The 12,578-nt window shown below is 35.0% G+C and overlaps 1 pseudogene; it reads left to right on the top strand.

The window, feature by feature from the left end:
• LOC147518143 (uncharacterized) overlaps window positions 1-7,200 on the top strand; it is a 73,917-nt pseudogene extending 66,717 nt beyond the window's left edge.
• The last annotated feature ends 5,378 nt before the right edge of the window (window positions 7,201-12,578 follow it).

Raw genomic sequence — 12,578 nt, forward strand, 5'->3', positions numbered from 1 at the left:
CATCTCTTAAAAGAACTTAGCTACAGACTAAGAACTTGCCAAACTAAAAAATAAAGCTTTAAACGTGAGTTAAACTAACGTTCGGGTTTTTAACTGGGGTCAGATGGAAATTTCTCCCAAAATTTATCAACTAACAACTATTATATACAATATAAACACTCCATTAGATAAGAGTTTTTGCCAAAGGGGTGTAAATTTTTAAAACTCATATGATTTACACCCTCCTTGTAGATGCCCTAACTAAACAAATATGTTAATCGGGTAATAATCGAGTGCAAATCTTATGCAAAATAAACAAAATATTTTTCAAAACCTCAGACATAATAACTAAAGAGTCTGAATCTTCTCCACCCCGGTGGAAAACTTTATGCTTTGCACCTCACAAGATCATTTGGCCATGTGACCATTTATTTAACACCCAAGATAATGGAGTTACTCCAAACCCAAAAAAAAAATTCAAAACAAATCACTCCAAAAATGGAAAATTCTATAAACTTATGCCCTCTCTCTTTCTAAACAGTTTCCATGTTTACATAAACTTATGCCCTTGAAAATTTTATAGAGCTTCTTTCTCTTTGATTCTTCTTCAATCTTCAATTGGGATTAATGTGAACATGTCATGTGTGTTGCATTTGCCAAATAACTGCAACATGCAATGTGAGCAATGGAATGATTATTGGCAGTTTACATTGACGTTGGCGTTGCTTGATCTTCTCATTTACGCTGTACTTGATTAGATTGGATTTTGCTTACATCATTGTTCATCCTGGTGACCCTCTTCAATGCCAAAGATTCTTAACATCTAATCTCCTTTTATCATGGATTGGATCTTTTTAAAAGAAAAATTCTGATAATTTGATGAAATATATATAAGGAATTATGGATATACATAATTAGTTAAAAGTTCTGGTGGATAAATATATTCGATCAGAATTTGAAGTGTTAAAACTGAAAAGAAGTGAACAATAACACAAAATAATACAAAAAAAATACAATCCCATAGTTTGAATAGAGTAGAGAGAGCGAGATTCTGAATAGTATATATAAACACTAACCGTCAAGATAGGTGTCTTCATGATATTTTTATGACGGCTCTTGGAACATTATGTCGTATATAATACAGGCATCAAGAAAATATTATGATTTTATGATGGTTGTTGCAACATTATGTGGTGTGTGACACAGGCGTCAATAAAATATTATGATTTTATGACGGTTGTTGGAACATTATGTCGTGTATGATCTAGGCGTCAATAAAATATTATGATTTTATGATGGCTGTTGCAACATTATGTCATGTATGACACAGGCATCAAGAAAATATTATGATTTTACGATAGATTTCCTAAAACAGTCAAGTTAGCAGTATATTAAACTGTTCCAATTTTTTTGGTGCAAGTTCTCAGACCATATTTTTTTTTCATCAAATATTTTTCATATTATTTAAACTAAACGGGGCGTGGGAACACCCATACAATCAAAAAAGAGATCTTTACAGATGATATATGGAGGTCTACCATGCCAGATCATGTGACGAGCTAAAGAAATGCCATACTGTGTCAGTGTGTCAGCTGTTGCATTTCCTTCTCTGTATATGTGGATGATGGATATGTTTTCGAACAAGGAGAAAAGTTGACGAATATCCTCAATGATCCCAGCTACCTCCCATGGACTATCCTTGTCTTCTCCCTTAATGCAATTGATCAAAGCCTATGAGTCACTTTGGATATGTATGTGGGTGATGCTATAGGAGATTACTAGATATAGACCTAGTCTCATGGCCAAAGCTTCAACCAGGAAAGATGTTCCGATAGGGACATAATCCACTGATGCAGCAACAAAACCCCCGTCATAATTCCTTAATACACATCCCAAACCCACAGGGCCTGGATTTCCGTGACTCGCACCATCAATGTTTAGAGTAACATATGGAGCTGAATGAGGCTTCCCTTAGAGATGGAGGAGTTGTTTCGGTCTCTTGGGTTTAAGGAGTAGTGTCTGGGCATCCTTTGTGCTTCTCCAGAAAACAAGACTAGCTCTGATTATTCCTTAAGGAGTCACCCTTTTTTGTTCAAAAAGTATTTCATTTCTGCTCTTCCAGATGTTCCAACACATGATTGCGAAGAGTTCCATAACAAAGGGTATATCGCTCTGTTGATCCCTTAATAATTTTTGAGTCTTTGATATCCATCTCTGTGATGTGTCATTGAAGGGTGCGTTAGCAATTTGGAGGATTAGGCTGATTCTCCATATTGTCTAAGTAAAAGGGCATTCTTGGAACAGGTGTTGTGAGGTCTAGGTGGCTTTTACAGAAGATGCAGTCTGGGTTAAAGTTTAAACCTATATTGAATAGGTTAGAGGATGAGTTTAAAGCATCAAGCGAAAGTTTCCACATGAATACCTTTACTCCCGGAGGGCACCGAAGTTTCCAAATGATTCTCCAATCAAAGAGAGGGGGGTTGTGGTTGACGATTAGTTGGAGCGCCATTTCCTTGTGTTGCTATCAATGAGGTCCGAGACGAGAAGCGGTTTGACAGTGGGATTGGAGTGTATTAGAGCAGTGATACCTTCCTCACTTGGAATCCATCTCTCTGTGAACAGGTTGATATATGAACCATTTCCTATTTCCCATCCCAATCCTTTAGTGAGGACTGTACGGGCCTTTAGGATGTCTCTCCAGACTCTAGAGTCATGTGGTTTGGGACACACAGTCAAGAAATATTGATTTCGCAAGTATTTTGCCTTGATAATATCGATCCATAAAGACCTGTCACTTGCAATGACTTCCCAACCTTTCTTGGAGAGGAGAGCTAGATTTGTGTGCTGAAGATTTCGAACTCCCAATCCACTATATAGCTTTGGTTTTTCGATCATTTCCCAGTTAATCGAGAAATTTTTTTTAGTGTTTAGTTCATGTCCCCAGAGAAATGCATGCCGATGTACATCAATGGGATGAGTAATCACTTCTGGTAGTTTAAAAACTCCCATTTGATGATTAGGAATTGCGAGTGTCAGTCTACCCGCTTGAGAGAAGATAGATGCCTTACATAACCTGAGTCTGTTTTGTAATCTCAAAAGTAGCGGGTTGAAGGACTTGCTTGTTACTCTACTGAGGCAAGTTGGGCTCCCCAGATAGTTTTAAATTGGCTGCTGTCTTTTGATGTTAAAAATTGTGCGAGAGTTTTGCTTAAATTCTCTCGTCGCATGAGCACTGAAGAGCAGATCAGATTTTTCAAAGTTGATTTGATTACCTAATGCTTGACAAAATAGCTTCAAAGCCTCGACCATTTCATTAACTTCTTTGAGCTCATTATTACCAAAGAGTACAAGATCATCTGCGTATAGCAGGTTGTGTATCGAGGGGACACCCCAACCAATAGAGATTACTTTAATGAGTTTGGCCTATTAGAGTTTTAGGAGATGGGTGGACAAGACCTCCATGCCTAGAATAAAGAGGTACGGTGAAAGCGGATCCCCTTGACGTATGCCTCTCTTTGGATTAGAGTAGCCGCACGGTTTGCCATTTACAATAATAGAGTAGGAGACAGATTGCACACAAAACATCATAATGTTGCACCAGTGTTCATTGAAACCAAATGAAGAAAGGGCTTTCCTCAGGAAATTCCAGCCAATATGATCATACGCTTTATATAGGCCAATTTTTGCTCCCCATTTTTGTTTGGCTTTTTTGTTCCTGGTGTTTTCGGACCATATTCAACCGTCAATAACTTGGACAAAAGAAAAACCATCGTGATTCATGACTACAAAAAGTGAACCGTTAACATTAATCAGACCTACCACTGGGCTAAATGGCAAAAGAGGCAAATCGTTTTTCTCTTATTCAGAATATCGAATAAATCTTAAGGTGAAATTTCAAAAACTCCTCTCAGCTTATCGACTTAATTCCCTACCTGGCTTCATTCCTGAAACTTTATTGTTTCGATCATCTCCTTTTCAGTCCATCTTCATCTTCTTACACTCGACCATATTCATCTCTCAAACTCTAACTAAAGACCTAGCAAATTTTACCTAGGAAGGATTCCTTAATTAATTTTCCTATGAACGACTAAACCATAACCATTTTTCTTCAAGTCGTGAATTTGAAGCTTTTTAATTCGAGAATGGGCGGGAATATTTTCTCTTTTAATTCGTATCCATCTGAACCCTCCTCTCTATTTCATTCTTTTCATGGGAGGTGAATATTTTCTGATAACTCGGATTTATGTTTATTCTAGTTAGAGAAACCCAAAGTTTTTAGGATCATTCGTTGCTTCTCGATCTCTCAAAGTACGATATTCTTTCTTCTCTCTCTTGGTAAAAATTTTTATGGGCTTGAACTAATTTTGTGTTATTTGGTTCAAGTAATCAGTAGAAGATCAAAACTTTAGTTTATTTTAAAACAATTGAGAAAGATAAGATTTTTGTTTTATTTGATTTATACTTAGTGCTGATCTAATTTCAGTAGAAACTGATGAACCAAAAAAATGGGTTTTTCTATCTTGTTAGTTTTTCAGATCAGTAGAATTCAATTCTTCTATGGATTGAATGCTTTTGGAAGGTAGAGAAGGAGTTACAACATGTATATGAATGGAAATGTCAGACAAACCCATGCGTTGTATACTCTTTAAGGTACTGGCTAGGCAAGCTAGGTACATGATATTTATTTGATAAAATGTCAGACAAAGTTTAGTTTTTTGTACTCATTTATGTTTCATGCTTATTTGGGTAACTGGAGGTTCAAATAGATATACAGATTGATTACTAGTATGCCTGGTGGTCTATAGTTCCATTGAACATGATTTGTGAAGTGCTCTAGCTAACTTGGTTTAAGAAGAGTGTCCCACCTTTTTATACTTGAAGCTGGTGTCACACACTCTTGTAACTTGTATATATACTTTATCCTTTTCATTACTGTTATGCTTCTTTTAGCAATTCCTTCCTTCCTCTCTTTCTTGCTTAATCTTCCAATTTTGTTTATCGCCAAAGTGACATATTTGTTTTTATGAAGTAGTGGGCTTTGTTTGTTTGTTAAATCGTCTGTTTTTTCTTTTCTGCAAGAACTAATTAAAATTGTGGGACTTTGTTCTTAAAAATTTATTCTTGAAATCTTCTTCTTATTTTCCAGATTCCTGGATCATCTTGCTCGCTCTCTCTACCATCTGGTTTGTATTAACTCTATTATATTTGTTTGAAATTTATCAGAAGCTCCTGATATCAAGAACTAGATTAATTTCAAGCTATGTATGTGAACCACCTGTATTGGGTACTGAAGATGATTTGGTTTTGGGGAATAGTGAAATTGACAAAGTGGGGCACCAGTTGGAAATGAAGGTACGTAGTTTTCTTGCATGAAATGTGTATGAACAATTAGCTAAACCAAAATAAATCAGAGTTTATAGAATGTCATGTCTAGTTTAGCATTAAATGTGTATGAACAATTAGCTAAACCAAAATAAATTAGAGTTTATAGAATGTCATGTCTAGTTTAAAGTCTTGCTGCTTGAAAGTTATACAAAAAATAAAGAGAAATATAAGTGGGCAAAATGTTTCAAAGTTTATTAGCATATACTAGATATTTGTTGGTCAAGTTTATTCTATTTTCAAAATTAATTTAGTTTGCTTTTTAATTTATGTATTTGGGTATTATGTATTTATATATTTGAGAAAATGTTGTGATCTTTTCGTGATTTGTGTATTTCCTTTTTCTGGTATGCACGCTCATCTTTCTAAACTATCAAACTTAGATGTGTTAGAAGCTTTTTAGTAATTGGGATTCTAGTGGTTAAACTAGATCAAGTCTCCTCACCATTTTCTTCTCTCTAATCACATTGCTTTAATTTGTATGTGAGAAGTACAAGTACAAGATAACGAGATATTGACAATATTGAGAGTGATATAGGTATTTGGAACCACTAATCAAACACTCATCTGAATAAGGTTTAGAGGTTTCTTTATAAGGTTTTAGTGTTATTTATTGATATAAACTGTTATATGGTTGGTCTTGGATGAAGATCAGTTGAAGACTAATTGCTTGAAGGGCCATTTATATAGGTTTTCTTTATGCTCAACTTGGCTTATCTCATTAATTCCTTTTAGATGCTGGTGATAGGAGGATGTCTAAAGTTGGAAAGGAAAATGGAGTAATTCAGGGGCTAGAGAGAGGTGTTACACATTCTTCTTTGCCAGCCTCTCAGGGAACCGAAAGTAAACTGTTGCCATCAGTATCAAGGTGATCATTATCTGTTGAATATGTATTTTATAACTGTATTTTGAACAACAATGTTTATGCAAAGCCATCCTTTAATTTTCTAGGATTAAACACAATATGAATTCGAAGAACTAAGTCATAGCTTATTTCTATATCATTGGAATGTATCATCTCAGATTGTGTGTTCTTCTTGTAGCTCTTTCAGTGGTGTGGCTACTGTTTCTTCTAAAGTCACTCCTCGACGTGTACCTAAAGTGCCTATGCGCAGGGGTGCCAATAATACTAAGAAACATGCTGTGAGTGATGCTAATGAATTAGGAAGTGCACTTCTTCCACCACCACCACATGTTACTGCTAAAACCCCTCCATTTAAAGTTAAGACTGGACATGAACAACCCACACCTAGTTTTGATCATGTAGCATCTCATGTATCTGTGCTGGGAGTGTATTCCTCAGCTTCAGATCCCATCCTGGTGCCATCTCTCGACTCACGGCTTCCAGGTACAATAGGTACTATTAAACGTGAAGTGGGAAGCCAACGGACCGGTAATGAATTGTGCCCTTTGATCCCATTTGAGAATTCATTTGTTGTTATGGTGTCACAAAATTGTTGTTATGGTGTAGTGAATTCATTTGTACTTGTCCAACTTCTCACATAATGAAGAACTAACTAGTTTTGCTTCTTAAACGCACTTAATTAATATATCCTACCTTTTTTTACTGACTCTCCTAATTTTATTTTTCAAGGTCAGGCCACATTGTTTCCAATAATTTTTTTCTTTGTATCTATATAATTATTGTTTTCTTTTTTGAGTGTCTAATTCCAGTTAGTGCTGGTAACATTTACCTTGTAGATAGCTAAGGCTACATGAAATAAAACCTTTATTCCCATTAAACAAGCCATTACTTTTACTAGGAAGTATGACACTATATTATCACACTGAATTTGTTTATCAGGATATATGGCTGCCAAAAAGCTTGAGGTATCTTAGCTCTGCTCCTAATTTCAGAGAATAATTTCTCTTGTTTGAGGGTTCTAGATCTCAGAAGATGGCACAATTTAGAAAAATTAGGAAACCCCGTTTAAAGGTTGGTGAACTTTGATCTCTCTGGATGTTTCCCCAGTTCCCTGAAACAACTTGAAGTGTTTAAAACTTGACTAAAGAAACAGAGCATAAGCATTAGGAGTGTGGCACAAACCTGTTCCATGTCAAAAATATGAGACAGGTCCTTTCTCTTGATTGGAACTGAATCAAGTAATTAATCTCCATGACAAGTTTTTTTTCCCATTTTGTGTTCGGCATATTATATTCTATTTCTTTTGGAATTAATTATGGCTTAGTTCAAAGAACTTTATTCTTTGGGATTTGTCCTAACATGAGAAGCAATCATTTTCCAGTTGGTACTACTCTTAAATACAAGAGTTATATGCTTTTTTCAAAAGTGCTTTACTGGATGTTTGTAAGAGGTGGTCGAAGTTTTGAATGATTGGTTCGAATTGATAACATGGTTTGCATTATTCCTGGTCTGGAACTAAGTTGCAATGTAACATTTTTTTTATCACTTTCATCTTGTCAGAAGTAACATTTTTTTTTTCCTTTCGTCGTTTTCTTCGAATGATACTCTTCTTATTTTCTCTTTGGACTTTGATTTTTTGCAGGTTAATTTTGGACAAGGTTCGATGAATGAAACTCAAACCATGCAAACCGTTCTTTTTTAGACATTTTGTGAATATTTTTGGTTAAATGTATGTAATTTTTTAAGATGGTGGAATGTAAAGGATTATGTTTTGTGAATAGATTACAAACTGGCTAGTTCGTTACATTTGTGATCATATTCAGTTGTTTGCAGTGGAGTTTGATTGTATACGTGGTAAATGATTTATTCAATTTTCTGGGTATAAAATATTTTTTAATAAATATTTTTTTTTCCAGAAAATGTATATTTTTATGACGGCTTTGCCAAAACCATCACAAATTGAACATGTTTCTTGATGGTTTTTGCTGAAAATTATGGCAGTTGTACTAAAATTAATGACAGTTACTATGGAACACTCAATATTTCATTGCCTATTATGACGGTTTTAGCCCTATTTCTGACATAAAATATTAGAAGTACATAACGGTTTTTGCAAATCCGTCATAAATTTAATGACGGTTTTGGTAAACTTTTATGACGGGCTCTATAACGACGGTTGTTTTTTTAATGAAAACACGTCATTAAACCTGTTTCATGACGGTTTTTAGCCGTCATTATAAGTCTTTTTTTTAGTAGTGAATTTTCCTTTTTTGTAGTGATTTGTTTTGATTTTGATTTTTTGGGTTTTAAGCAACTCCATTACTTGCCTTCATTTTAGGTGTTAAATAAGTGGACACATGTCCTAATTATTCTGTGAGATGTAAAACATAAGGTTTTCCACCCGTGGAGAAGATATAGACTTATAACTAAATCAAAGAGCGACTCTGAAGGACAAATCGCCCGAACAAGTAACTCTCAACACCACCCTTTTTTTTTAATCACTCTCAAGGACCGGGTAGATGAAAGGTCAAGTATTGCCCTGACCCAGTGTATATAGTATGAACAATCATTGTTCATATACAAAACATGTGAGCTCATTGTTCATACCTATTGGTGTATGAACACTCATTGTTCATATATATTGTAAAATATGAGCAATGATTGTTCATACTCTATAGGTATGAACAAAATGTGTTCATCCCTATTGAAGCTATGAACACTCATTGTTCATACCTTTAAGCAGGGATGAACCATAAATGTTGATACCCCCAATTATGAACATGATCTATGAACAATCATACCCCTAATTGGAGTATGAACAATGCATGTTCATACCTATTGGAGCTATGAACAATCATTGTTCATACCTTTCAGCAGGAATGAACCATAAATATTCATACCTCCAATTATGAACATGAGCTATGAACAATCATGCCCCCAATTAGAGTATGAACAATGCATGTTCATGCCTATTGGAGCTATGAACAATCATTGTGCATACCTTTAAGCAAGAATGAATCATAAATGTTCATACCCCCAATTATGGACATGGGTTATGAACAATCATACCCCCAATTGGACCTATGAACAATCATTGTTCATACCTTTAAGCAGGGATGAACCATAAATGTTCATACCTCCACTATGAATGTGAGCTATGAGCAATGATTGTTCATACCTATATGAGTATGAAGAAATGTGTGTTCATACATATTGGAGCTATGAACAATCATTGTTCATACCTCTAAGCAGGGATGAACCATTAATGTTTATACCTATTGGAGTATGAACACTCATTGTCATACGTTTAAGCTGGTATAAACAATAAATGTTCATATCCCCAAATATGAACATGAATTATGAACAAAGGATTAAAAATATTAACATGAGTTATGAATAAGCAAAATAAAAAAAATAATAATAAGAGAACACATTAAAAACACTAATAGTTCACTTTCATAAACACAAAATCATTGTGCACCAAAAAACACCACAAAATATATTGTTTTTTGCTTTCCTCACATTCATTCACTAAACAATCCTTTTCTTTACTCTAGCTTCTTGGCAAGTCTGACATCAATCTGCATACAATGTGCGCATGCATGTTGTGTACTTCTTCTTTAAATAAATCCATGTGACCTTCTTCATAAAAAATTTGCATCATTTTGCAAACATGAAGGCCACAATCAACGCTGCAATTTAGAGAATACACAGTCAATTTAAATAATACACAATCAAATCACCATCAATTCTAAATATGACAAATTATTGTATTCATAATTGTTCATATCTATCTGAGGCATGAACAATGATTGTTCATAGCAATCTTAGGTATGAACACTCATTGTTCATAACAATAGGTGTGAAAAATCATAGTTCACACATGTAACACAGGAGTTCATAATCTTTTCAAATAGGAGAATAAATAAATAATTACCTATTTCTTTGTTGCGAACATTTTTAAGAAAGTATTCTTCCTTTATTATAGAGAAGCTGGATTTTCAAATCCTCCTTTTTGACAAGACTGTTTATTGACTCAACTAATCCCTTCTTCTACAAAATTACAAGAAGTCATTTCTTTATATTTCAACATAAAAACTTTTATGTAATTTACGTGTTTATTGTCAAACTCACAAGTTCTTTTGCAACTTGCAACAGTTTTTTGGTGTGGCTTAGGGAGTTGAAGTGAAACCATTTAGCTTGTTGTCCCTCCACCAACTCCAACACAAGCAGAGTCCAATGTTTGTCAGAATTAATTGGAATAGCTATGAATTTTGACAAAAAGTCGATGCTCTTCAATATGGTTTCCAATCCTCCTTCTTCCATCAGTCTCTGTGTCAACAATTGTGTGAAATAATAAGAATGTGACAATAATAATAGATGAAACAGTATTTTGTTGTAATAAAAAATTCACCTTACTATTTGTACAGATTAGACAAGTCTCTACTTGTCCAGTCTTCCTCTGTTGAAGTTCTATCGACCACCAGTCGATGACCTATTGAATGGATAATTTTTTTTTAAATTGGCATCACATAAAAAGCTTATGACTATAAACAATGATTGTTCATAGTCCAATTGTGGTATGAACAATTAGTGTTCATAGCTAAAGACTATGAACAATCATTGTTCATAGTCCAATTGTGGTATGAACAAAGAATGTTCATAGCTCACGATTATGAACAATCATTGTTCATAGTCCAATTGTGGTATGAATAAAATTTACATGGTGATCGATTTCTCTATCAAAGAGAAGATCTTCAACTAAAACACCTTGAACTTGTGAAATTCCATTTGACCAAGCAACAGCTCTGCAAAAACCATAAGAAAATAACCGTTAGTTAAAAAAGTTATTTACTCAAAATATCATTTTTTGGTATCCTAAACATACCCACTGTCCGCAATTTTGAAGAAAGTGTCAATGACTTCTCGATGGCTTTCTTCCAATCCCACATTGTATGGACACGTCTTCGGGTCAAGCAGAGGACAACTGTTAGTGTCGTCAAATCCCTTCTCTTTAGCAAGAGTTTGTATGCCAGTGTCACATTTCTTTCTTTTTTTCCTCCCATCACTAGTGAAATCCTCGCCAATCATCTTAGTTTTCCTTTCTATATTTTCCTTTAGTCGATTTACTAGTGAACAAGGTTTCTCTGCTCCCTCAACATCTTTCTCCTCATCTTTATCTTTACCTCCAACATCCTTCTCCTCAGCTTTATCTTTATCTCCCTCCTTGTCTGGAGGTGACAAGGTAAGATGTAGTTCGAATGATAGACCTTCAAAGGGTTCTGCGACATGCTGCCTCTACTAAACTTTAGCCGGGACTTCAGTTGTGACTTCATCAGAATGACCCTGATGCACTACAGCCGGGTGGACTATATCCGTGACTTCATCAGGATTCCTTTGCTACACTTCAGCTGGGTGGACTACATTTGTGACTTTATCAGGATTCCCCTGCAACACTTCAGCCAGGTGGACTACATCCGTGACTTCATCAGGATTCCCTTGTTGCACTTCTTTAGGTGGGGAATCCTTCAACTTTTCCTTTAACCTTTCAACTTCATCTCTGGAATACAGAAGTTGCTTTTCAAGCTCGATGACTCTCTCCTTCAGTTCTTTGTTCTCCAGTATCAGTGCATCAATGTCTTTTGCATTAGACTGGATTGTTACTTCATCGTTTGTTACTTCCTCATTTGTGACTAAATCACTATACATGTCACGCAGTAAAGTCCTTTCAGCCTCCTTTGCTGCTTCAGCATCGACAATGATCTGACTTGTAGCTATTTCTGTTATTGGTGTCTTTTAGAACGCATCAAGCAAGGTCTTCAAATTCCACCTTGCACACCTAAGGAATTTGGTTTCATGGTTCTCTACCTTCTTGATGAGTACAGAGTGCTCAAAAAACCAAAATTGTAATGCACGTGACGAAAGCCATACTAGTTCACCCACCAATTAACCAAAACATTAAACCAATCAATGTTCATACCCTAATAATAGATATGAACATTAAGTGTTCATACCCACAAAAAGGTATGAACATTGATTGTTCATACCTATCCTTGTATGAACATTGATTGTTCATACCCACAAATATGTATGAACAATAACATTGAACATTAATTGTTCATATCCATGTATGAACATTGATTGTTCATACCTTAAATTTGTGTGAACATTAATTGTTTATACCCACCAATAGGTATGAACATTGATTGTTCATACACACCAATAGGTATCCATGTATGAACATTGGTTGTTCAAACCTACCAATAGGTATCCATGTATGAACATTGTTTGTTCATACCCACCAATTGTTATAAAATAGACAAACAACTATAAATTAAGGATATTAAGTTAA

Source organism: Coptis chinensis, chromosome 2 (assembly GCF_015680905.1).
Source record: "Coptis chinensis isolate HL-2020 chromosome 2, ASM1568090v1, whole genome shotgun sequence".
NCBI lineage: Eukaryota > Viridiplantae > Streptophyta > Magnoliopsida > Ranunculales > Ranunculaceae > Coptis > Coptis chinensis.